The 27,457-nt window shown below is 34.6% G+C and overlaps 1 protein-coding gene across 9 annotated transcripts in view; it reads left to right on the forward strand.

The window, feature by feature from the left end:
- Positions 1-27,457, forward strand: part of LOC116344992 (zinc finger protein 2) — a 135,486-nt gene that overhangs the window by 53,873 nt on the left and 54,156 nt on the right. For 7 of the 9 annotated variants that reach the window (XM_031773939.1, XM_031773938.1, XM_031773936.1 and 4 more), the window contains exon 4: positions 12,776-12,835. The exons of 1 other annotated variant lie outside the window; for it this stretch is intronic. The gene's annotated coding sequence lies outside the window, so the exon portion shown is untranslated. The remainder of the gene's footprint in view (positions 1-12,775; positions 12,836-27,457) is intronic. One more of the 9 variants, XM_031773931.1, reaches the window with a different exon arrangement.

Below are 27,457 nucleotides of genomic sequence, written 5' to 3' on the forward strand. Positions count from 1 at the left end.
AGAGAGAGAGAGAGAGAGAGAGAGAGAGAGAGAGAGAGAGAGAGAGAAAGAGATTCATAATTATTTTAATGAAGTTGTTTTATTCAAAAACAATAAATAATATACAAACCAAGTGCACGCAATACGATCGCTTCGGCAAAATCAATTTGATTGCCACACTCACAATCGATTGCCTCTCTCACTCTATGGCAAACACACAAAAATAACGTCAATATTAAACGCAACCGACTACTGTCAATGTTGATTATCCGTGATATTATTTATTCATATTCGATATCATACACATCCAATTATACCATATGACATCGGGTATGGTTTGACGAATTAGCCCAAGACATTGTCATGAAAGTGCTCGCTGGCTGGGCCCCGATCAATTTCTTTTCACAAACAATTATGCAAGCGAACGTTTTTCTTCAATAAATAGAAAATTAAAATTATCGTAATTGAACTGGATAATAAACGAAAGGAGAAGAAAAAAAAAGAGTCGCGCACACACACAATTACATATTACAAGGATAATTTGATTTTGTTTTAGAAGAAGCGACCGTTTAGATTTTGGGTGTGTAAGAAAAACCAAAAATATGGTCAAACACACAATTCATATAATTTTTTTCCTATTGCGGATACATTTCAGCAACTTCAATCTGATTCTTCCCCCCTATCTCTCTGGTGCGCAGAGCTCTTTGGCTGAAATTACTATTTAAATATGGCATGTTACCGTGAATAATATGCGCGCGCAATTTCGCATTTCACATTTTTTACATCATTTTCATATTCAATTTTTTTTTTTGCAAAACATTTATTTCTTTTGTTATTACTTGATCGCCTTCTGTTGTGGGCCTGCACTTTGTATCGGTTTCATCGTCATTATTATTTTTCGCGTGCGTTTTTTTCCTCCATTGTTCTTTGTGTCGTGTGTTATGTGTGTGTGTGTGTCTTTTTTCATTGCTTTGTTTAATATTTCAATGAAAATTAGAACAAATTATTTTCAATTTGAATTAAATACCGCAATAGCCCTTCGGAGCATGTGATGCATGCGAACATTTTGTTTATGTACAAACTCACACACATACCGCATTCATGATAGCATTCAAGTAGAGAGAGACTTGGATGGTTAAATTTATTACATTTTATGCAATTGAATTGCTGATTTGCTTTTTTTTCGCATATCCGACAACCGTATTTCATTTTATTTGTTTTATTTTCACTGATTTTCCATGTATGTATATTTTGAATTTGCGCCACTTTTTACGGATTTCGTGCAACCGAACAAAAGCTAAAATTACAAATTGAACACACAGAGTTTGGACGGACAAAGCAGACAGAAATACTGATAGAGAGTGAGAGAGAGATTTGTAGAGACTTTTTGAGTTTTCGAAATTTCTCTGTACAAATAAATCATTATCCCCGTGTTCGTCGAAAAGTATATCAACTACAATGTGTTACCTTAATTATTTTCGACTTTCGCAATTCCTTTTCCTCTGCTCAGCATAAATTTATAACGAAAAAAGTATATCGCATAAGATGCGTCATTCTTTTATGGTTGTTCGCTAAAACCGCAAAGAATTAATAAATAAAAATGAATAACCGTTCGAAGGCATAAACACACATACATACACGTATTCATCGAGTGAATGGCGGCAGCAACAGCACCACTAGCCAACAACAACAATGACATAGAAGAGGAAAAAAAAACTAAAAATTACAAAAATTATCTAAAGCAATTATTTTGTCTTGTCGCTCGTTTATTTTGTGTGGTCGACCGGGTGGTGGTTTCTTACTTGGTTTACTACGCTTTTTCGAATTATATTATATGTATATCTCTTTTCTTGACCACTTTCTGATTCCTGCTCACAACGTTTCGTTCTTTAATTTTGTTCATTTCGAACCGTGAAGCACACATGTACCACCACCACCACCACCACGGCTACACTTAACGTGCATATTATGAACCAATGAACGCGTTGCAGCTTCAAGTACGACGCTTTCTGACTTCGTCTATTATGCATAATAAAACAATGTGGTTTTTATCGACGAAATGAAATACAATTTTCGTGTTTGGATTAATTTTATCCGTTGAACCGTGTCTTATACGAAAAAAAGGTATGAAACGATAGTATTGAGGAAAATTTCTTAAATAATCAATGCAATCATATTTAAAATAGCACCGAGCGTGTTTCCAAAATGAAGAGCGTGAAAGAGAGAACGAGGCAGAGAGAAAGGCTGGATGTGTGAGAAAAGAATATTCAACCCATTAACGAATATCGAAATGGTGAAGATGTGGCAGGAAAGGATTTTAATGATTTATGATATAATCAACTCGATATTTATTGATTCAAAATAATTGTTTCGGAAAATCAGGTGCCACTAAACGGCGACATCCAATATTATTTTCACTGAATGGAGTTATATATGTGTGTTCATGTTGCTTGGACGAAAGAAGAGTGAAAAATGCGGCCATTTCTTCTTGCGGTCGGGAAAAATACGGGAAAACCCAAGAGTTCCTTATTATCAAAACAGATTATAACATCTGATGTTGGTTGTTTGTTATAGCGTCATATTGATTAGTCGTGTATTTAATGATAAAGAATAATCGACCACAACATGGCGATGTATACGATAGATAGCAATTATTTCAAACCTGGAAATTAACAAACATACATCGAGAACAAATTGAAAGTTGAAATCCAATGGCATGGCATAATCATTATCTGTGAATATAATTGCTGTGCGAGACAGTACAGAGACAAATAAGAGCGCGCTCACAGAATGAATATTTTTCGTTTCTCTGATGGTGAGCAAAGTGCGCGGTGTATATATTGGTAATGGGTTTGAATACAGCGATACGAATTTCTTGGACGGAATTCATTTTTTTTATTTTGTTTTTATAAACAATTTCTCGATTGTTATTGAGAGGCGGCATAAACTTCGGCGAGTTTTCCGTTTTTAAAATCAGCATTAGAAAAGTAAAGGGGAAGGGAAAAAAGAATGGTAAATGAATGCTTCTGAATAGACATTTGTCGTGATGTGCGGTTACAACATAGTTGTTATATATTTTTCTTGTTCGTTCATTATTATCATTTGAGAATGGAGCAAACGAACGTGCGGCAAACTTCACATCCAGTGTCAAGTGAAGCGATTCGAACGGAAAATATTTGCTGATTAAAAATGTATGAACGATTTTAATTAGGTTTGATTGTTTTCCTTCCATATTTTTTTTTTTTTTCATTCGTAATGCCTGTCTGCATATGAACGACCATATTTTACGCTTAAATACCCCAAAATATTGTGTTATTAGTTGAAATAATCCATTCGAAAGTATTTGTATTTTGATTCCTCCCCGAAATACATACAACCCAAACGGCCAATTTTTAATCATTGACACAACATACACGCATACACACAAGAAGCCTATATTTTGGATACATTTCGATATTTTCGGTATTTCGATATGAGAACGAATGAATGAACGCGCGCTTAATGGTTTATTTTTTTATTTTATTTGAATTGCCACTGTAGACCAATCAATTGATTCCATTATTTTCATTATACAGTGAAATTTAATTGAACCAATGCCAGGAAAGCATTTAATAGCGCACATTTCAAATTATGTGTACCGCACCGTACCTTTACCAATATCGTATTATCGAAATAAAACCCATACTATATATATTTTATATTGAAATCAACAATTTCTGCTTTAAATATTGCTTTTAATAATATTCAACTGAACTGACATAGCAATTATTCATGCGTTTAATGTGTGCCATCACAAGATTTTTCACTATTGAATATTACATGTGTACAGTGTGCAGACGAGCATGGCCACGCATACAAACCAATCATGTAATTGGTAAATGATTTTTTTTTTGGAAAGCGAGAAATTTTCGATATGAAAAATGGTATTATACAAATTAACTGAAAAATCCACTATCGAAACATAACAAACATGAATTTTATATGTTCATCTTCTTCTCTATTCCATCTTCTTCTCTATTCCATTCCATTCTTCGTGATATTTAATGTTCTTCTTTTTTTTTCAGTTTTCGGCCAATAATCGAACAAACTAGATTTGTTTTAAATGTTATGACTTTTAAAAATCAAATTACATTACTAAGTACACAAAATTGGCGTTTATTATTTCTTCAAATATTTCACGATATCGTGTTTGTTTGCTGTGACTTGTGATCGCTTTTAAATGAAGTCTGAATTTTGTAGTGAAGCGAAAAAAATAGCAAATACACGATGTGAAAACTGTATGTGCTGTTGATTATTATTAATATTTTTAATAATTTCCTTTTTGTGCATGTTAATTAGCATACACAGCGAGAGAGAGAAAGAGGCACACACACATGGCTTTCGAAATTCCATAAAATTATCATCTAAATTTAATTAACAAGAAAATCATCACTTCTATTCATAACGATTGGTTCATGTTCATGTGTGTACTATTGTCCACACCTCATTTTGGCCAATCTTCCTATATCTTTCTCCCAATCAACAGTACACAACGAGATCACGAGCATGTTCATACAATGATACGGAGATTTGAATGTGATGTCGTACTTCAATGTAAAAAAAAAATCGCTTTGCAATGATTTCCGGGGCAAAAATGAGTTTTGCAACTTTCACGCGTCTCATTCAGAAAGTGTGCATAGCTCTGATTCTGATTTCCAAAAATCGACCTGCTTTTCTAATTACACATGATCTCTCGCGAACCGTATGTTTGTTTGTTTTTTTACCTCAAATCGGTGATGTCTTTGCTCTGTTTAAAGCGGCAAAAAAAATGGACCATTTTAGTGGCGCAAAAAAGAGAGGGATAGATTATTTTCGGTCACACATCATATTCCGTCGATTGTCCGATAAATTCTTTATGTATGAGTGCAATTAGTTTGTCCAATAAATTACGTGCTGAAATCGGCAATAGAAGGAGAGATGATGGCATGTGCTACCGACCAACCAAAATTACAGAAAAAAAAATACACAAAACGAAAATAAAAACTAAACAAAGAATTGAAGCGTTTATTGCTCGCTTGTTGTCCAGTTTTCTCTGTATATGTTTTGTATTCACTTTGGAAATTTTTCATTGATGGTTCACCAAATGCCCACCAATAAGCTTTGAAAACTCTAACTACGGATACGAATATATTCGGTAACACGTTCGGCTAAGCTCATTGTTGTACTCGCTGCTGGTTTTTTTTTCCTCTCTCTCTCTCTTGTCTCTTCTTTTTTTATTCTTCTTGCCTGGTCTTTTTTCGTTGCTCTTATTGCTTCTGGTCTTGTTTGTCGAATTTTATGTGTGTGCTTTCATCGTCGAATGGTCTCGTTTTCACCTCTATTTCACAATAAATATCATCACAATCATTGTCAGTAACAAAAATCATTATTATCATCAAATTTAGCTCAGCTTTCACACACACGCATCACATCCGAAATTCATGTACTCAATTCATTAAAATTATTTAACATACGAACACCAATTTTTATTTGTACGTTTTTTGTCTAACTCTTTGCTGGCACTCTCATACACGCTCTCTTCATCTCTGTCTCATCGACATTGCTTTAACTGTACATTGTTTATTATTATTACAATGTTGAGAGGAAGCATTCAACATACTCACGTATGATTGTGATGATGCTTTGATTCATTCTTTTTTTGGCGTTTTCAAAAATTAACAACCGACTATTTCTTCTTTTTTTACAACATTCGTATCTATAAAGTCAGTTATTATTTACACATTTTCTTGATCTGTATACCGAAAAAAAAAAACCCGAAAGAGAGCAAGAGAAAAATATATTTTATAATTACACACGTTGCTTCATTTTAGATGTGGTGTGCAAGCACTTATTCGGCTGTTTTCCTTCTATCCAAATTCGTTGGTACTGTTTCTTTTTATTTCATGCTACCAATCTTGTATGTGTACATTTTCGAACTTTTTTTACGGTAGCAATGGCGTTCAAAAGAAAATAATAATAAAATTGTTAGAGCAAAATAGAAAACGACCGCATTTAAATTGAATTACTATTTTTGTAATGTCATTTTTGTTTCTTTCAAAAGACTTTTTTTCTGGCAACAAATTTGTCCGAAACTTTCTACGAAGAAATGACAATTTTTTTTTTGTCATTTTTCAATTCACCTAATCTAAATGGTTTTTGCATGTAATTTTTCCCTGTTTGAACTGAATGCGATTTATTTTATTTATAAATGTTTTAAAGCATTTGTGCAAATAAAAATGTGATTGACTGATGTTACTTTAGTTAAACGTTGATCGTGTGATGGATTAGATAATTCAAAACGAATAGTTCAAAATATCATCGTTCAAATGTTTGAATGTGTCATATGGGTGACATGTATCATTGATCGTGAATCACTTTTGTCGAATTTTATCAAATGCAATCAAAAATCAGTTACAACTGAATTGAATAAAATGAAAGAATGTCAAAATATTCAATTCCGATTCGGTCAAATGTGTTTCGTTTTGGCTGTTCTCGTTACAAAGTTTAAAATTCTTTGAATGCACACCGCCAATGTGACACACATACACAGGCAATCGATTGGGTGAAGGAACAAAATAAGAGAAAGAGAGAGAGAGAGAGAGAGAGAGAGAGAGAGTGAGGAAAACCAAACACCGTTTATAAAACGGTTGCCACATAAAGTTTTCACTTTTTTTGGTTTAATTTCGATATGATTCTCCGTCTCGATCAAAAATCTATTGTGTGTGTGTCCTAGAGTGAATGTTTTTAAAACGTATCACATTCACTGAATTGCGATTATACACTCTTTTTTTTCTCTCTGTTTCACGTTGTTCGTTATTATCGTTTTAAACATTTATGCGCACTTCATTTCAATGCATTATATTGTTCTCACATAGTTATACAAACAAACCGGAGAAAATATGCCATTGCTTTAAATCTGTTGTGTGACCATGTACATGTGTGTTCACCATTTGTTTGTTTCATTCGCTATAATTTTTGCGATATGCGTACGATGCACAGTACAAAATGAATGAACACAACAACGAAATAGAAAATAGAGGAGAAGAAGAAAAAAAAAACAGGGGACGAAGAATTTTTGCGCAATCCATTCGACGCTGTACAATTAATTTCACCTAAATAAAGCGACAATCAAATATGCTTGTATAATGCCAACTGTCATCGTTAGTGGCAATATTGTATCTATTGGTTGTGCGACGCGCTAAAATTCAAGGCAACCATTCAATTTTGATACGATGAGCTCAAAATAAATGAAACGGGCACCGAAATGATACATCATTATTGAAAATGAATAACACGATTTTAATAAACCAGTTACCGTTGAAAATGTATTCAATTTTTGCATACATTTTTTTTTTCGTTGTTTCGATCGAAAATTTAATTCGCGCAGCCGTCAAAATGTCGATTATGATGCTACCGAATATTGACCGAAATGGTTGTCTATTTTTGTTATTTTCTCTCAATGAATAGTTTTGATATCAATCAAGGAGCTGCACTCTCATCATGCTAACTCTCATCATGCATCATGCATGTGTTCAGTGGATGAAAATGTCTCCGTTTGTTCATCCCGAATGAGATTGATGAGAAGATTAGAAGTAGATCATGTTTATTAAATAGATACATTATGTCAAATGGAAATAATGTCAGTGGCTCTTTGCGTTGTAATGATGATGTAGTCAATTTTTGCTTCTGTTACACTCCCGAAATATTGTTTTCAAAACAAATAAGAGTGAACGTGCGGCTATATGTGAAAATTGCTTATTGTTAAATTGATTAAATTGAGATTTGATTCGACAGACTCGGTCAACGTCATTCAACAATAAATTAATTTCGAAAATATAAAGTTCAAACGATGAATTGAACGCGCGCACACACAACCGGTTATACACTGACCAAAAATAAGATAATGCGCTCATTCGAGAAAAGATTCAATATTAATTACTCAATGGCATTTAATAGGAGGGCAGTGAAATGAGCTCCGATAGAAATCAGCCGACGAAGAATTGTCGTCATATTATTATTTTATGCTCTTGTTTTAACGCACTCCTGCCCTCTACACCGCCCCCTCTCTATTTCTCTTGTTTTCTGTGCCATTGACCAAAAGCGAATAAATGGTAACAAAAAAAAGAGTCGAAAATTCAATTATTGCAATTACATTCGATTATCCGGAATTATCATCTCATCTTGACCCCTCAGCAATTAGAGATCGAAGAGCGATAGTACTATTGTTGACCATTGTTAATGTATTCTTGTGGGCAATATTTGCAGTGGTTTGAGGCGGCTCACATTCATATTCCAGTTTCTCTCGCTCTTTTCGGATTTACGCTTCGGCCTCGGATTTCCGAGACCCTTTTGTAGTGGAATTTTTTTGTTGTTGCTTCTGCTGTTGTTCGTCTTCGTTTTTTTTCTCCTCATAATACATATATTGGATGCACGTGCGTACGCGCAATATCATCTCGTTATGCTTATCTTAAGTCCAACGATGCAATTAAACAACGGATTCACGGATAATGGCCGAGAAGCAAGCAAAGCGAAAACTGCCCAAAATACATTGCAAAGAATTTAACATCTTTCAATTAAAATTTTTGTCACTGATTTTATGACTGCATTTACCGATTTTTTTCTTCGCTTTTGGCACATTTCTTTTAATAAATTTTACGATGTAATTAAATGCAGCAGATTATAGCAAAAATTGAAAACATGTCATAGTAAACAAAGAACAAAAAAAAAAAAGAGGCGCGTTGAAATGAACTTTGAATCCAGAGATTCAAAGTGATTTCAACGCTTTTGTTCAATGAATTGATATTTTTCGTAACAATCTACCGATTTTTGTACACACAGCTGCCAACACCCCTCGAATTTAATATCAACGTGAAATCTATGGAAATACATACATGCGCGCACACACAAATTAAAAATCGTTGAGATTTCTTTTAATAAAAGAATTTTGAAATGTAATATCACATACTTTTCGTTCGGGATTTCCGTTTGTTGATCAAGAGACATTTCAATAAGTTTTAACATTGATTTGGATATCAAAATCCCGTCTTATTTCTTAGTGAAAAGATTCGATCGTATTCATTTGCTCTTCTTAAGTTGTGTGTATTTAAATGTAGGCACACAAAACTAAATGAATCGATTCATTCGTGCCAAAGAACGATTCAATGTTTGTTTAAGTTTTTTTTTTGTTCATTTTCGTGTAATATATTTAAATTTCATTAAGTAAAGCATTCGCCAAACTTTCGAGATTGTATAGATCTATTCAGAAATTAATATTTTATTTATTGCCGGCGTTGACACTGTAACCACGATTTTGGTTTGTACAGAAAATTTGGATAAGAGTTGTCAACTGTTTTCATTTTTGTTGTTTATTTCATGTATCGTGAGAGTTTTATCTGTTTGCACTTTGGCATCCATTAAAACCATAAAATGTTCGGCAGAAGAATAGGATCATATATGATTTTACTCAAAACGATTTTATTTTTTAAAATAAAAAATTGTGAAACGACAAAGTGTCCAATTCGGAATATATATTTTTTTTATTGTGTAATAGAAGGTGAAATCGCGACGAGGTAAAAAGCGTGCAAAACTATCAAAACCACAATATTTCATATGAACCGTCGAACACGATCGATTTTATTTTTTCGGTTTCTTCATTGTTTTGAATGGATTCATGGTGTGCAAAATGTTATATGGCCGATACTGTATTTGCTCAAACCGTTCTTTTCTTCTCTTCTTCGAAGAGTTCAGTTATTAGTTCAGCGTGTTGTTATTATGCTTTTTATTCGGTTTTATCGTTCAATTTCTGAACAAAAATAAAAATAAATAAATAACAATGACAAAAATCATCAAATTCCGAGGGCAAAGGCAGACGATAATCTGCGCTTATAGTATATATAATGAAAAGTGCTAGGTGAAAAGGATTCGAACATGAAACTGAATAGTGAGAGATGAACAGAGAACGACAACAGCAGCAACAATAAAAGAGACACTGCGAAATAAAATGAGATAGTTATAACGAGGACACAAAAAAAAAATGAGAATAATAATGAAATGTAAAGCGTATAAATAAATAATGATGATGACGATGACGACGAAGAAGAAGAAGAATCGGGGAAAAAAAGCACGAAGAGAATAGAAATATGTTCATAAATAACGCGTGCGATCGCTGCGCTTTGCCTAAATATTATCTTGATTTTCGATTTTCCATTGTGTTTTTCGCTAACCTTTTTTAATATTTTTCCGCCCGACTATCACAGCTCTCTTCCGTTCTCGTGTTTGCTCGTTTGGCCGTTTTATTTTTTTTTATATACATTCATTTTCCCTTTTGAATATTATATATATATATATTTTATTGTTTATGTCCACATGTTTGTCGCGCTTTGACTTCGTCGTTCGATGGTAAAAATGTTCATATTCGTTCGTTTTCGTCTTTATTGCAGCCTTTTTTTAATTCGTGTGCAAAATGGTTTTGTGCAGTGAATGAAGAGCAACATACAGGATCTTTTGTGTGCTTGCACTTTCGAACAAAATCGAGTGAGCTGATTGCGCATACAGCACAGCGCGTAAAGTAACAACATTAAAATGAAGAAGAAGTAGAAGAATATTCCAAAAAATAATAACAATAATATCAACGCGCTGAATGTAAGAACGAAAACGGATAAAGCCAAATTTTACATGATCTTTCTTTCTCTCGTTTCGCTGCTTCATCTCATGCACAATATAATGCAAACCATTGAGCAATCGCTTTTTCATTTATTTTTCGCCAATATTCGGATTCATCGAGTGCAATGCAATGCCAATATTTAGCCATTGAATTGGTTTTTCGGTTTTACGAATTTTGCTTTCTTTACACTCGAACACTATAAATCAGTTTATTGTTTTGTTCAAGCGGACAAAAAAAAACAGCAACAACCACAACACGAAAAAGCTAAATGTCCGCATATTGTTATTGCTCTCTGATACTTTGAAGCTGCTTTCTGAACTGTTCGTTTAGCTTCTTCGCTTTTACACGCACCGCGCGTACATTCACATTCTTATCCGGTTTCAACCAATATATAATAAATGTAATGGCATTATATCGATAGATAGCCGCATGCTTCAATTGAGCAAGAGAGAGAGAGAGAGAGAGAGAGAGAGAGAGAAACGTGATTCGTCTATGTGTGTATGCACATTCGTTGATTGAATGCATTTTCACAGTGTGCGCTTCAACATTTAGATTATGTGCATAATTTTTGTTGATTCTTAGCAAACAAGATCGAGAGCTCCAAACGTCTGTTGCTTTATTCTTTCGCTTTCAATGTGTGTAGTTGATTTTTTTTTTCTGTTGCTTTTTTTTATTGTGTTACTGTTGGATCTGTTTCGCTCTGTTTTCCTTCACACAGATAATCACCACTGATTTATCGAAACGTAAGCGAACCAAGGCACACACACACACCGCACACTAGCTCCAAAACGGACATCTGTGCACACTATTCAGCTGCATGTATCATAATTTTTGTGTGCGACTTTGTGTGCTTTTTTTAATGTTGCCGTTGTTTATGTTACCATTTCAGATGTTCACATTTTGCTTTCGTTTTAATATGATTATATTTAGCAATTTATTGTCAAATAATGTTGTGTGTGTGTGTTTTTTTGTGTTTGTGCACGTTAAAATCGGCCACATAAAACGACAAGCCAAAAGGATTCAACACAATTCATAAATGAATTGGTGACTTTTTGAGCAAAAGAAGAAGCGCATCAATGAGCCGAACAGAGATGAGAATCGATGAAAAACATAAAAACATATACTGATAAAAAAAAAACGTATGCGCTTTGTTTCCGATTCTTGGTATCACACGATCGTTTTGCCATGTGTCATAAATCATTCGTTTCGATCAGATAATGATAATGAAAATGACGAATCGATTTTGATAAATCGGCCTGAGAACACATTGTACGAGTAGCAATTTTGAAACCGACATTTATCGATAAGATAATTTCGGATTTTGCCTAGAATTTTCATATTTATGCACAATTTTTCTTTATTTAAATTCAATTTGAATGTTGTTGGTGGGGGGGAACATTTAAAGAATCAAAAGAAAATGATGCAGAATGCATTGTCATCGATTGTCGATCGTTCGGCCGCCGTTCGATTGGCGGTGCATTTGATGCAGGATATGTGAGTTTTAATTGGTAATTTTAATATTTCACATAATTTTGTCCTTTGGCCAGGTAACATTTGCCGCCTTCGATGTGCCATGACCATTGAAAAAACTACAGTATTTTTTTTTTATATTCATTATGTTTTGTGGTTCGTTTTCGTTTGTTGGTTCATTGTTTTTCCGTCGTTCAATGTATGCTATGTAGCAATTTTCTCAATTCGGTTTCGTTTTCAACTTAAAAACCGTACGAACGATTTTGTTTATTTATTATTTTACTTGCCGGTTTGAAATCAATGTTTTATTTGGACGATTTGGCCTTGTGTCGCGTTGTTATCGTGGTTCGCCACTTCGAAACTTCACATATCCTTTGTTTGTGTATGTGTTGTAATATTTGCACACGTTGTGTCGTATTCATCGATGCGCTCTCATTGTTATCTTTGTGCTGTTTCTTTGCTGCTATTTTTTTTCGCGCGCGCGCTCTCTCTTTTGCTCCCATTCATTCCGTATGCCATTCTGTCGAAGTTGTGCGCGCGCGACAGAGTGAATGTTCTTGTCTTTAGTTGTTATTCGATTCGAATCATTCGTATAAATAAAAATTTATTCATTCAAAATATTTTTGCTTTTTTTTTTCATTTCAGCCTCCGTTGGATTGTGCTGTGTAGCTGGTTGGTTTTCCTCTTCAGATAAAGTCATTTTGTGTAAGTTTACTCAATACGTTATTGCTTGCTGTATGTTCGTCGGGTTGTTTTTTTTTCTCTCTCTCTCTTTTTCGCTCTTAAATTTATTCGTAATCCATAGTTTGTTATAATGTAATACAACAATAACTGCCTTGTATACTCGGTGAACGATGATGATGATGATGATGAAGGTGAAAACCAAATCGTTGCCGGAATTTCTCAGAATGTGAGGAAGAGATCGAATAATAATCAAGCTCAACTCAGAGAATCAGTTCACAAGAAATGCGAATGAGAATGAAAGAAACGAAACGAGAGAAGAACAAAAAATATATATAGATATGTAAGAGAATGCAAAGAGTACGAATAAAAATTTTGATATTGACTCTGTGTGTAACAATGTTTGCCGCCTCCGAGAATAGAACGTTACATTTATTGTATGAGCGCGACAATTTGAAAATTCTTCGAATTCAGAATCCATCGAATTGTGATAAGCTAAATGTTCGAAAGGTGTCATTTAATTTATTCTGTATTGCTGTATATATTTTTTTTTTCTCAACCGTGGCTGTTTTTATATTTCCTTCATTATTATTATGGCTGTTATTGACTTTGCGCTTCACTTGAAACAAATATAATGTGCAGCACATTGTATGAAGTGGTATCGGCTATTTGATATAGATGCTTTGCCATTGTAATTGACAATCAATGCATCAAAGTTTACGTTCGATGCATTTTTTTAATAATAAAATTCAGTTTATCGTCATTCGGACGATTTCATTCATTTTCATTTCGTCAATGTTCAAAATTCATTGATAACCGAAATTTCACCAGCACACCATTTGACAGTTGCCGCGTTTGTATTCGTTGGCCCATGTGTGCGTGGTGTGTATGTGTATTTTTTTTTCATTACCAAGAAAAATGTTGAACATAATATTTGCGCGCGCGTTCACTCAGTGCACAGCAAGGAACGTGATCTATAAACTGTTGCAAGAAAATCCATTAAACGAAATAAACATGATCGCACAAATTTCGAGGAAAGTATTTGTACAGCCTGTAAAAGGATATCGTGCGATGCACAATCAAAACAATTGTTTTCAAGAGCGCGTGCTATTAAAAAAAATCGCACTGTTCGGTCTTTTTTTTACATAATTTTTTTTTTATTCATTTTATTTTACTCGTGTCGATGCGCGGGTTGTATCGTGTAGCGTAAGCAATACATACTCTATACTCATTGTTATCGGGATTTTTTTCCTGTGCACTGTAAAAAGCCGTCCATTTCAGTATCGGCTGATCTAATAGAAAGAGCGAGAGAGATGACGCGTGTATTGTTTTATCGATTTCATTTTTGGTCAATTGTGGCAAACGCATTTTCATAAGATGTGATCGCGTTCCACATTCAAGCTTACAGCTGCAGATTACAAGAAAAACAACGCTTGCTCCTTTATACTGGACAAGAAATAAAAGAAAGGAAAAAAAATGGATCTGTGCACAGTGTTACATTTAGTGATTATTGCTGGATTCGGTTTTTTTTTTAATTCATCGACAATGTCTTTGCGCTCGTATTCAAACATGTTTTTTAGTTTACTCACCCGAGTTGGATATGCAAACAAAAGCAAAAGTCGCAACAAAACAACTTCAAGCAAAGCAAGCATGAAACGACAAAAAAAATCGCCGTTCAAGCTCTAGACAATACGAATCGCATCGAATGTAAATAACGTAGCCGACTTAGCAGCACAGACAGATAATCATCACACTAAGTGGAACAGTAACAATAATAACAAGGGAAGGAAGGAGAAGGCCCATCTTTCGATACAAACGGCAACATCAACCGAATTCAGATTTCTTTCTCGTCGCTCCGCTGCAAAGATGTTTGGAAAACTATTAAATAATCAGCAATTTATTCTTCAGCGTTGTGTGTTGATAGTTTTACCGTGCTTGTGTCTCTTACCTCTGTGCATTCACACATCAAATGAAATGGCAACACAGAGAGAGAGAGAGAGAGGCAGCATGCAGTAACACACCGCTTTGATTTCATTTCGCTTTTGTTGCCATTATACGATACATGTGGTGTGTTTGATTTCGGTCAACTAGCAATACAACTGAGCGCGCTCTCTCTCTTCCTCTCTCACACCATCCGTCTATCTTTATGTTTCGATTCTACTGTGTAGACTTACGTTCGCCACTTGAATCCTTTCTTTCGGCCAACCAGCCAATTCTTTGGTATTATTTTCATTCGCACAAAACGACGCACATTCACATAAAACAATGCCGATCGGTTCGCGCGTTTCGGTATCACCAGCATTCAGAATCATACTATCCAATTTGATTGTGTCGTTTTGTGAATTTTTGTATGTGTGTTTTTTTGGATCATACCGAAAAAAAGAACCCAGCAAACCGTTTTTTTTTTGTTCTTCATCGATTTCCTACAACAATATGTGATGTTCGTTTTTCATTCTCTTCACTTCAAATCATTTGTTGTGTGTGTTTTTATCTTTTACGTTTTCGATTCCGTTTCCACTTTGACTTTAATTTCGACCGACCGACGGTATAATAAAACTGTAAATTTTAGTAATTAAATAATTTGTGTGCAGTTTTTTTTTCGTTCATTCTGCTCTTCGTTTTTGCTCCGTCAGTTGCGAGCTTGATCAATGTTGGCCACATCAATACGCTCACACTCGCAGCGCGCATGTTCATCAGTTGTGCATATCTAGATTATAAGCGATTGTGGTCTTATTTGTATTTCGTATATCTCGCTCACTCCTTCTATCTCTTTCTCTATCTATCTCTCTCTGAGTAGAGATAATTTTGTTTAATTGTAAAGTCACAAATTGTTGTTTATTTGTGCGATTTCATGCCACTCACCGGATCAGATTGACTGTGGTACGCAAACACAAACATTGTAATATAATGTATGCTGTTGCAGGCAACAATGAGAAAGAGTGAGACGTGTGCGAATGCTCGTGCAGCAACGAGCACAGAAACTGGAAGAACACAAATCAACAGATACGCATTTATGATTAAACAACCGCGTGGTTCAGTGTAATTAAGTAGAATCTACGCGATCTATGTGGCTAATTTAGTGATGAAAAGTTTTTTTTCCTACTTCGTTCATATTCATTTTTTTTTTTGTTGCCATGATCGTACCATTTGTTTCGTGCATTTACATTTTACCGGTATATCGTGTGGTGTTAAGCATCATTTTCGTGTTCGTCCGCATAAAAGTTATTTTATTTTCGAAAGGATTCGAAATCATTAGTTCGTTGCTTTTTTTTTTAAATTCTGTGTGTGAGTGTGATAATTGGTTGTGTAGTTCGATCGCCAAATCAAGGGATTTAATTTATTAATCATTTTAAGATAAAAATCTGAATTCATCGGTATGCAACCAAAATTACATCGACTTCAAGGAATTCGAAACAACAAAGACGGTCGCTCATCACAATTGGTAATGAATCATTGCCTCTCATATAAAACATTCTATTCAAATGACTTAAATTCAAAGATTAAAAAAAAAATGTTGTGATTAAATTTCGATGCGAGTCATAGTGTCTGCAAACAAAACATTGTAGTATTTAGGCGCTCACACAAAAATCAAAAGTGTTGACCATTAATAAATGTAATGAGTAATGACAAATAGAAAATGAACATACAGCGAGAAATCTGGCCATATTAACATAATGAAACAATCGAATCAAATGAAATCAAAGTAAAAAAAAAACACATGAAATAACAAAACGATGAACCGACACATCGAGACACAAAATGATAAAAGGCGAAAAACGACAAAAATCCAAAATGAAAACAAGAAGAAGAAGTAGGAATAAAAAAAAAACAATGGAACGTCTCGATTTGCAGAAGGAACCATTTATTCGTTATTGCCTACGCACAGAAAAACACTTATGACCATCTCAGCCACATAAATCCATTAATCTTAACACAAACGCACGCAGTCAAAAAAAAGCCCCGAAAAGCATCAAGAGACAAAAACAAGAGGAACGAGATGCGGTTACGACGAATACAAAAACAAAATAAAAGGAAGAATGAATATAATATAACAAAATTGTATATTCAAACAAACAATGGCTATTGCATAAAAGCGCTCACGCGCGCGCTCTCGAACAAGCCAGCCAGTGAGCAAACGAGCAAAAAGTGCGTTTGTGGAATCTAATAAAATAATGCAATCAGCATGACTTTAGTTTTTTTTTTATTCAAAAATGTCGTTGATCTAAAGCCTATAGGATTTGTGGCTACTATTTTTATTTGATGTGGAATAGAGTGAGAAAGTGATTGTATGTTTCAAGTTGCTGCTGCAACAATTGACGATAATCACGGTCGATACGTTGCGCGTATGTGTGCACATTTCCAAACATAACATTGATGAACTATGAAAATGAAAAGTTTAATGAATCTGTGTGAGTTAAACACAATGATAGAGAATTTTTGAGAGATGTTAGTGTCAATGCGGACCTTTTAAATGGAGATATCTCAAAGGAAATTAATTCCGATGAAGATGATGATGGCAACAATGTAATGAGAATTACATTGATTACAAAATACACTTACATTCTATATTTTATTTAGACAATGTTAACACACATACACATGAAGCACACACAAAAATGTTATATTGAATGCTGAAGTGTGTGATAAGTAACTTCTTCCTGTCGGACGAAACAAAAATATATGTTACGATCGCACTTTTGTTGTCTTTAGCATTAATTTTCGAGCATGTTATGCTTCTGTTCTGTCGGCTTGACGTACATTACCAGAGATGCTGGTTTTGATTTGTTTTATTTTGGCCAACAATACGGGTCCATGGAAATGAATTTTCATTTTGACTTTTCGCTAGACTTGCATCAATCATCGATTTTGTTCGAATCCAATTTTTGTTTTGTTGTTGAATAAATGAACGGACATAATCATGCACAGACAACATAAAAATGCTTCTAATGCAAATGGCATATTTTGTTAATTTGTAATATGTGTCCAAGGCGACAAACGACAGTGATGATAAAGTGACACACAGAACCAAATGAAGCATTGTATTGTAATTTAAGTTAGCGTTGTCGCATTTTTTTTTGTTGTATTTCGTTAAAAAGTTATAATTCTGTTTTTCTGCTTTGATCAGCATTAGTCGTGTTAAAGTAATTTAATTTTTTAAGTGGAATTAAATAGCGCAAAGTTGTTTTGGTTTGGCCATATAAGAATCAGCGCAATTGTTCGGTCGTTCTATATTTTTCTCACTTTTGCTCAAGTAAAACATTGACAAAAGCCACATATAATTGTATGCGATATATTTATACAAAACTATTTAAATCACAATGCGCACACAGTGATATGATGGTTAAAGAGCGACCGAGACATACAGACGGAATGGACGACAGAAGCAAGTGAGTGAGTGAGAGAGATGAATACAGATAAAACGGCAAAAGAAACAAAACAGTTTCACTCCGTTTGCATTTATGAACATTTATTAACGCCCAATTGTTTAATTAAAATAAATAATGTGGATCGTTGTTAACAAAGACATAGCAGATGCCGTGCATTTTAACCAATCGTTCCTTTTTTTTCTCCAGTTTATCGTCATCGTCATTGTCATTGCTCTATGTGTGATTTCCGTGATTTATCTGAAATATCATTGAAACGCACCCATCACGAGTCGGTACAAACACAAACACAAACACACATGCACACACTTAACAAATCTAAATCATCGCATATTCAACATTTTGTCATTATTCTGTTAATCGATTTAAATACGACTTATATGGCTTAATCGTTTTGGTTAAGTGACGATTTTAGTGGATAAATTGGTTTTAGTGTTTCGATGTTATTTGCCATGTGGACAATATTTTTATAGTATCATTTGCCCAAAAACATATTCTCTTAAAATGCTAAAAAAAAACACTTTCAATCCATTTTAATAGCGCTGTTCATTGCCAAAAAAGTGAAATGGCCGCCCCTCAATGTGGTTTTTGCACGGCAAAATATTGATTAGAATGGTTTTGATACGAAAAACGTTCCATATTTCCAAATGACAAATAAAGTAGTTTCGCCATAATTTGCACATAGACACAATGATCACACAAAAGCGGGCATTAACAAGCTACCATTAAGTTCACTTAGATATTAATTTTTGTTTTTGGGGGGATATGTCATCAAATCATATGAATCAACAGAAATAACAACAAAAAAAACAACCGCTCAGCGAGCCTACACATTACTCTCACGTTCAGCTTTACTTCCACAATTCCTGGGCTTGACGATTTCAATAACGAACAATGACAACAACAACACACTTTATTAAGAATTTCTTCGTAAAAGCCGAGATAATTCGCTATTCGTTTCTATTGTTAATTGTCATTTTTTTTTGTTCGTTTCTCGTCTTAAATGAAATTAACTTCTGCTGTAATCATTCTCTCAATTCTGAGACTAAGCCGAATCCAAAGAGCGCGTTATTAAAGCAATTAAAAGAAGTTTTTTTTTTAATTTGCTCCGTGTGCGTGTGTGTGTGTGTTTATTGTGTATCGTTGATCGATGTACTTTAGCGCGAATGTTATCTTCACCGTTAATTTGGATCCATTCAAAAATTACACAGTCGCCGATTTAAATTGCTTATGAGGCACCGTGTGGATGAGATTCTGTAATGGGTTTTTTTCTTTCTGTTTTTTTGTTCACCGGTAAAATTTGAACGGATCGCGCGTCAGTCTGCATGATGTTAGACTGTCTCGAAAATTCCTATTTGTTTTAATTTGTTTGATCGAGTTGGGTTGGATTCTCTCTTCCTTCTTCCTCTTCGCACATCAGCCGAAACCCCGTACTCTTTTCGCTCGCTCTCTCTCTCTTTCACTCAATCACTCGCGGTCTTCTCATTTTGTTAATTGCTCCATATCGCAATGTAATAGATTTAATTGTTAGTTTGTGCATCTCGCGAGAACCACATTTCATGCCATCGTCTCAAATGAAATGCAACACATCCATGCTGGCCCTTTCGTCAATGTGCCTCTTTCATTCTTCTCATCTTCAAAAGCAAAAAATGTGAAAAAAAAATTAAAAGAAATCCGGTACGAAGGAAACCCAAATTAAATATATGTTTAAGTCATTGCGTACTATTATCAGAATGAAGCAAACGAGAATGAAATGAGAATATCCGATGTTATTCGGATATAATATATATATTCTAAATGCATTTCGGGACGTTAGACACATCATTCGCAGCAACATATAACAACACAATACAATTTGATAATTGGACAGAGGAACCAAAGATAATGAAAGGATAGACAGAGAAAGCGAGAGAGGGAGAGAAACGGCCACAAATTCAGTCCACATGTAAAATTAAATACTCCGAAAAAGCACACATTTTTCGTAGATATTATTAATTGTGGTACACGAATATATCGAAGAGAGAGCTATGTGTTTGAGTGGAAACAACAAATAATAATGATAATAACGGCAACCACAATACAACTTGTTGAGAAAGAGAGCAAGAGAGAGTGAGATGAGATTTACAATCAAATTGAACAACAAAAACTGATTTCAATTAAAACTAATTGGAATGAAGAGAAAAATAATTTGTGTGTGTGTTGTGCTGGCTTTTCATTGTGCGTTTTTCGTTTTTAGTATTACAATTATTTTCGTCGTGTTTATATGGTGGATGGTGCGACAGCCGTCATATCTTTCTCTATCTCGCTCGCTCTACACAATTATAATGTGTGTTTGTTGATACTTTGCCCTCTTCACTCGCCATTTCTCTCTCTCGCTCTCTCTTTTTGTTGAAAAAAAAAATAACTCTCTGAAGCTGGTAGTCACTCATTTCATCAACAATTTCCAGCACACAACAGAACCATAAGTTGCTGTTGTTTATGCGTATGTGTAAAAGAGAGGTATAGACTCGAAACGACGCTATAATTATAAATTATAAGCGCATTCTTTTCTAATATAATTATTTAATGAGTATAAGATAATACTCAGTGGCTGCGCAGAGTTTGCAACGATTGAAAAAATATCGAACCATCCTGTGTGTTCAGGTGTTAAAAACGACAAATCACCATACCGCAGGATTCATGATTCATGCAAAATGATGTATACATTTTTGCCTAAGAATATATAATATTGAATGTGTATCTTTCTCCGGAACACATAATATGATTAACAAGCACACAATCAACAATGATGTGAATGTGTTTGAGCTATTAAAATCACATACATACACACACAACTGCACGTTCATCAATATGGCTGTCCATCAACGTTCAACATTTTAAATTTAATTATACATAATGAAAACACCATACATTTTTGGATCAATTATTATTAATCACCAACATAATTTTTAAGCTCTGCTGAAGTTTCTGTTGCTCATCACATCAACACTATAGCAGCCTATACCGTTGAGCCGATTGTTTTTCTTTTATTTCGCTCTCTTTCTCTCTCTCTCTTTTTATTCATTTTGTTTTTCAAACATGTTCGTTTGATGCTTGGTGGCTAGACGACTTTTGAAAGGGTCATCATCATATTCCGAAAAAAATAACACTTGGTTCAATTATAAATGTTTCAAAAATATGGATTCTCTTCGTTGACTTCATCGTTCTCTCGATGAAATAATCTTCAAATTAATGTTATGGCAGTAATTCAGTTGTGTCACATCAAGAAATCGAGCATGAACTTTGATTTAGCTACAGCAATAGCAACAGCGACAACGGCAGCAATTAAATTGTTTGATAGAATTCTCTTTTGTCGCGAATCGTTTGACTTTGGCATGAACATGCGCACATTGTAATTGACACAAGCTGTGAGAGGCATTAGGAACAACCAGAACGCTGCTGTACGTATTGAAATCTATCAAGGAAGAAAAAAAAATATGAGCACAGAGAGCGAGAGAGCAAGAGCGAAAAAAATTAAAATAATAAAATCTTTCATAAGTATCTTTTGCTACAGCAAAACAGAGAACAAGAGAGGAAGAAAGAGCATTGAGTGCTGAATTGGCGGCCAGGTTGGCTTATATTTACTATATACATATTATTGCTTTTGATGGCTGACTAGATGTACTATTGTTTCGTTTAGTGATGATCGTATTTTTGTTGCTCGGTGTGTGCTGTTGAGCTCAGCACATCAACAGAATAAAAAGAAGAAGAAGAAGAAGAAAAAAATACGAAATTTTTTTGATTTATAATTATTGTATTCCGTTTTATGTTCAATGTGTGTTTATTTGTTCACATGCGCTTTGCAAGAGAGTTGTTCGGTGAAGAAATGGTTATTAAAAGCGCGCGCCTTTTGCCCGATCGTCTCTCGGCCTATATGAAACTAAATCCGATACATTTTTATAGATACTTTGGCCCCGTGTATGCTTGTTTGCTTGCACATACACATCAACAGCATTACAATTGTATGTGCGTTAAGAGCTGAGCATTGATCTCTCGCTCTTGAGTGTTTAAATTTGTTTCTTAGAATTTTGTGTGTGGAAGATGTGCCGCTCGCGTTGCTTATACTTTTTTTTAAAAATACATCGCTTGTTCCTGTATGTGCTCTTTTGTGCCTGATTTTTTGTTATTGTTGTTGTTCATTCTCTCCACTCTCTGACTCGTCGTCGTCGTCGTTGTCGTCGTCGTTCATTGTTTTCCTCTTCCTTTTGTCTTTCAAAATGCGTACGCATTTTGATTTTCTTTACTTTCATTATTGTTACAGTTGCATTTGTTACCTTTTTTTTACCACGGCTCTTATGTGTGTATGTGTCTCACTCTCCTGCTTTTGTCTTTTGGATTCGCTTGCGATCGCATTGCATACAAACATCAATCGTATTGTTTGAACACCGGGCCTTTTTGCTAAGCGCAATTTTGAAAGACATATACATAAAACCTTGAAAACAAACTCTCTCGCTCTCTCTCTCTCGCTCCGAGTCTGAATTGGCCAAAATGTAAAATGAATTGTGAATTTCGTGTGTGCTTACTCATTTCAATCTATCTTCATCCATGCGATATCATGCGATTCGTTAATTCGCCAAATAAGAACAATTAAATTTAATTATTGCACACTGAAGACGAATTGTGAAGTTGCTTAATGGATGATTGATCACACAATTTTGTAAATTGCAAAAAAAAAGATGATTGAAATCTAATTTTATAGTAGACAATTGCAAAACTTGATTGATTTTATCGCGCGCACGCATAATGGAAATTTACTACAAGTCTCACACCGGTTGCTCGAACATAATTGATTATCGCATTCGATCAAAGAAGAAATCTTAATTAAATATTACACACAGTTACTCATCCACTCTTTCCTTCTGCCACTCTCATGTACACACTTTTCTATCGCACTTACAATGCCATAAGGTAGATACCATTTGGAACTTAAATCGTATTTAAATATTTGGCGAAAAATCCAACCAAACTGGTGAAGAAAAAAACGTGCACTTACACACCAAATGTACTCGAAACAATGTTGCCTTTAGGCTGAAAAGACTTGTCTGTTGTGTGTATGCACATTATATTATGTGATGTACATCGGTGCGAATTTATATTCAAATTGTGAAGTTCATCGGAAGATATTACACCATACAATCATAATTAAATATATTTAAAGAGAAATTAAACTTGAATTTAAAATTTATGCGCGTTGAAAAGCCGATTGAGGCTTTTGATTCATGTGCGCGAGCGCAATATACACACACAATATCGCGCGCCGAAGACACACACAAAAAACATTCCAAAGCAACAAAACAGGCTACGGTCTTTCGCCAATATTATATTATAGATATATAAAATACAAAGCACCGAAAGAAATTAGCAACAACGGGAAAAAAACGTCGAAAACGATATGAGAGAATAACACACAATGTGAGAGAAGTGAAAAGAATGATGCGAGAGAGTAGAACAAAAAAAAAAATGAAGAAACACAACACGACCCAAGTGATTTGAATGTGCAGAACTTTGTTGCTTTTGCAATGGCATTGGCATTCATTCCCTTTTCTGGTTGATTATGCTGTTAGCGTTCATGTGGATGTGTTGTTCTCATTTTCATTTTCTCCCTTTTGCATAATGTAATTAGTAATTATAACCATAGAGTTTTCGAGATTTACACAGAGTGAAAGAGCGACAGACAATGTCTCAAAACCCAACAAACATAAGCGCGCATGTAATCGAGCCCAGTGCGCGCGCTCTCGCTCAGGTCGGTAATAATGATGATGGTATGGAATCTCAGGAGAATGAAGTCAAATTGACTTGAATAGCCGAGAAAATTGTGGTGCTGAAATGCGCATATGAATACGCATCAAAGCAGCACCACATATATATTTTTTTTTTCAACGAAAAACAACGACAGCAAAATACAAAACATAAAACTCTTTGCACACAATAATAATGCAACAAAATATAATCGAAACAGCAACATCGAATAAGACGAAAAATTGCACACAGAACCACAGTGCGAATAATCCGAAAGGAATAGAGAGAAAGAGATCGGGTGAGAGCGAGAGAAACAATATGTGCAAAATCGCGCACATCAACCACACATACTGCATATAATGTTGCAAAATGGATTAAAAATAATTTTTTAATACTGATTTGAATGTGATGCGACGAACAAAACGAGAAACGATGCAAAACGTACGAATGAAACTGCCGAGAAGAGAAAAAAAGCCCGAATAAATATATACAACATATAAATAAATAAATAAAAACCAATAACAACGAAGCCGAGAAAGGAATCGTAAGAACAAACAATGCGTACGCATACAAGCATCGCCGATTCGATATTGAATATTGTATAATGCACACCTCAGTGTGCGCGCACACTCGCGCGAACCAAAGAATTGAATGTTTTTTGCGCGTTCTTCTCATTTGTTTGTGATTTTTTTTTTTGTTTTGTTTTTCATTCGTTGAATGAACGGCCTGATTTTCATTTCACGTAATGATGCGTATACAGCTCTTTTATGTTATTTTGTTGCACATTTTTGCATTATCGTAAACACCGCACATCGTTTTCTCTTTCTCTCTCTTTTCGCGCTCTTGCTCATTTATTCAAGCAGTTATTTCAATTCGTTCGTTCATTTATGTCGCAATTTTGGCGATGTTCTTGTATGTTCTCTTATTGAGCATTAGTTTATTCGCTTTGACCGTTGTGCAAAGTGGCAAAAAGAGAGAGATTTTTTTCTGCATGGCGCGTTCAATACTCGTGCTGCACACATTTCGGTAGTTTTGATTCCTTATTTAGTTTCGCGCGTTTGCATCCAAATATCATTTAACGTCACATGGTATTGTGGCTAGCAGCAGGGTGAGTGTGTGTGTGTGTGTTTTTTTTTCTCTCGCTTGAAATTGTCAACAATTTCAATTATCATATCTTGGCAATTCCAAGTGTACACTTTTTCTTCTTGTTGTCTCGCGATGCTATTTATTCGTGAATATTATTCAATTAAATTTTAGTTTCTTGGAATTGTTGCTTGCCATCGCTAAACTCTCTTTTTTTCTCTTTCTCTCAACACTCATAGCTCTTTTTTAATAGAAACGCATCTTTTTAGCACATTCATGTTGAATCACCACTCACCGTGCACCATTCACATTTCGATAAAGAACCAAACACAGTCAATTCAATGTATAGTGCTGTGTTATGGTATATTAAAAGAACAATCTTTAAAGAAAAAATCCTGATCATATAGACAGAAAAGAAGTGAAGATACTTTGCGTCTCGAATCATTTGCATACAATGGATGTTGTTTGGTTTGTTTTATTTAAAAAAAAAAAACTTTTCTTCTTCTTCTTTGTTGCAAATGTTTGCGATGCTCAATATGACGAGTGCTATTTTCGAGATTTGAAATTCCGTTCTCTTGTATGTTTGCTTGATTATTGTCGCAATTGCACGTGTGTGTTTGTGCAGGGAAGTTCACAATCTCATACATTTAGTTTTAAGAAATTAAAATCTTTCACTTACTCGATTACTTCGAATTTGAAACAAAAAAAAAAACGAAAAAATGGTGATAAAAAACAATGTGAAAAAATGTGTGCGGCAAGGAAGATTGGTCAATTTTCCATGGACTTCTTTTAATATGGTGGTCATTCTCTTCTCTGCTTAGTCCAAAAAAAGTGTCCATCAAGTTGTTTAGCTATTGATATGTGTATGTTATATTTGTCGTCGTCTGCCTCTGATTGTGGTTGATCTTTAAATTTTTTCATTTTATTTTTCCGTAACTCTTTCAGCTGAGATGATCATCGATGTATATACACGTTCGCAACTCAATCGTAGCCAGTTGTCCTTTTTTTCTAGCCATTCTTGATCGGCATTTTTTTTTCTCTCCACATTCAAGTTTTTTTCCGCTTTGTCCCCACAAACAACGACATACACATACGAACGAAGTTTTTTAATTATTTTGCATCCAAGTTTTTCTTCTCTTTAATTTTTCATTATTGTTTCGTTCTCAGAGTCCAGAATGTCTTTTTATTATGCGGATATGTGATGGAGATGATGATGATGTGACCGGTCGGTTGTTTCGGCTAGGCTCGATCTCTCTCTCTCTCTCTATCTCAATTTCCCGAATGCTGATTCGTTGAAGACAAAAGAGAACTTGTTGTTGTTACTGCTGCTGCAACTTCAGCGATTAAATATATATTTATTCGTTGTGTCTTAGTTTTTTTTTGTTCAATTTCGTTCGCGTTGTCATTCGTTAGTTTGTCGTGAAGATTGATTTATTTAACTGTGACTGCATTGGTTTACCCGCATATTTTGCCCGTGCTGCTTGGTCCATTCGTTCGACTCTTTGTTTCTGCTCTGGCAATACGGCTTCGTTTCATTTTTATATCCACTTGCCAATGGATTAATGCAGATAAATAACATATAGTTGCAAATGCTCTCCGTGGAGAGCGAGAGAAAAAAAATACCGGCGACTGAATTCGGAGTGTGCATCTGTGATTATCGTAAGACTATCGTTCTGTTTCATTCGTATCCATACAAACCGACAGCAACAATGTCCAGCATTTAAAAAAAAAGTAACATATCGATTGTGATTTAAATCGATTTTATACGTTGTAATTTCCCTTTTGCTTCCCATCTAGTAATCTAAAGCTGTTGTTCATTTAGTTGCGAAAATTTTATGTTTCCACGACAAATGACAAAATTTAAAATGAGACGATGAACCAAGTAGCGAGTGAGAGAGAGAGAGAGGGCGAGAGGGAGATAACGTAAGACCAAAAATTGAAAATATCGTTCTTTCTTGATGTTCGGTTGCGTTGTATGAGATTCATTCTCTTGAGTGTTTTTTTTTTCTCCTTCATTCAAAATTTACGACTGTCTGTGTCTGTTGACCCTTGATTATCGAATCAAGACAATGTCGATTCACAGCGATATTCCAATATTTGGAATTAATAAAATCACTGAAGGAGCCACTGAATTATATTATGTTTTTGGGGTATTAATAAATAAAATATGTGTGCCGATTTTTTTTTTTTCATGTCTTTGTCATTTCAGTTCCCTTGTCGCGATTTTTATTCGATTATTATTTAAAATGGGAATGCAAAAAAAAAAGAAGTCGAGCAAAGAGATCACAGGAAAATGTGTGTATTTTTTGTGTTCGAGCCGTATATAATTTAAGGGATTCTTTTAGTTGACGCGATACATATAAATGTACGCCTGATTTACGGAAAGACATTGTTGGTCGCT

This window comes from Contarinia nasturtii, unplaced genomic scaffold (assembly GCF_009176525.2).
Source record: "Contarinia nasturtii isolate CC-2019 unplaced genomic scaffold, AAFC_CNas_1.1 Cnas_scaffold_1240, whole genome shotgun sequence".
Taxonomy (NCBI): domain Eukaryota; kingdom Metazoa; phylum Arthropoda; class Insecta; order Diptera; family Cecidomyiidae; genus Contarinia; species Contarinia nasturtii.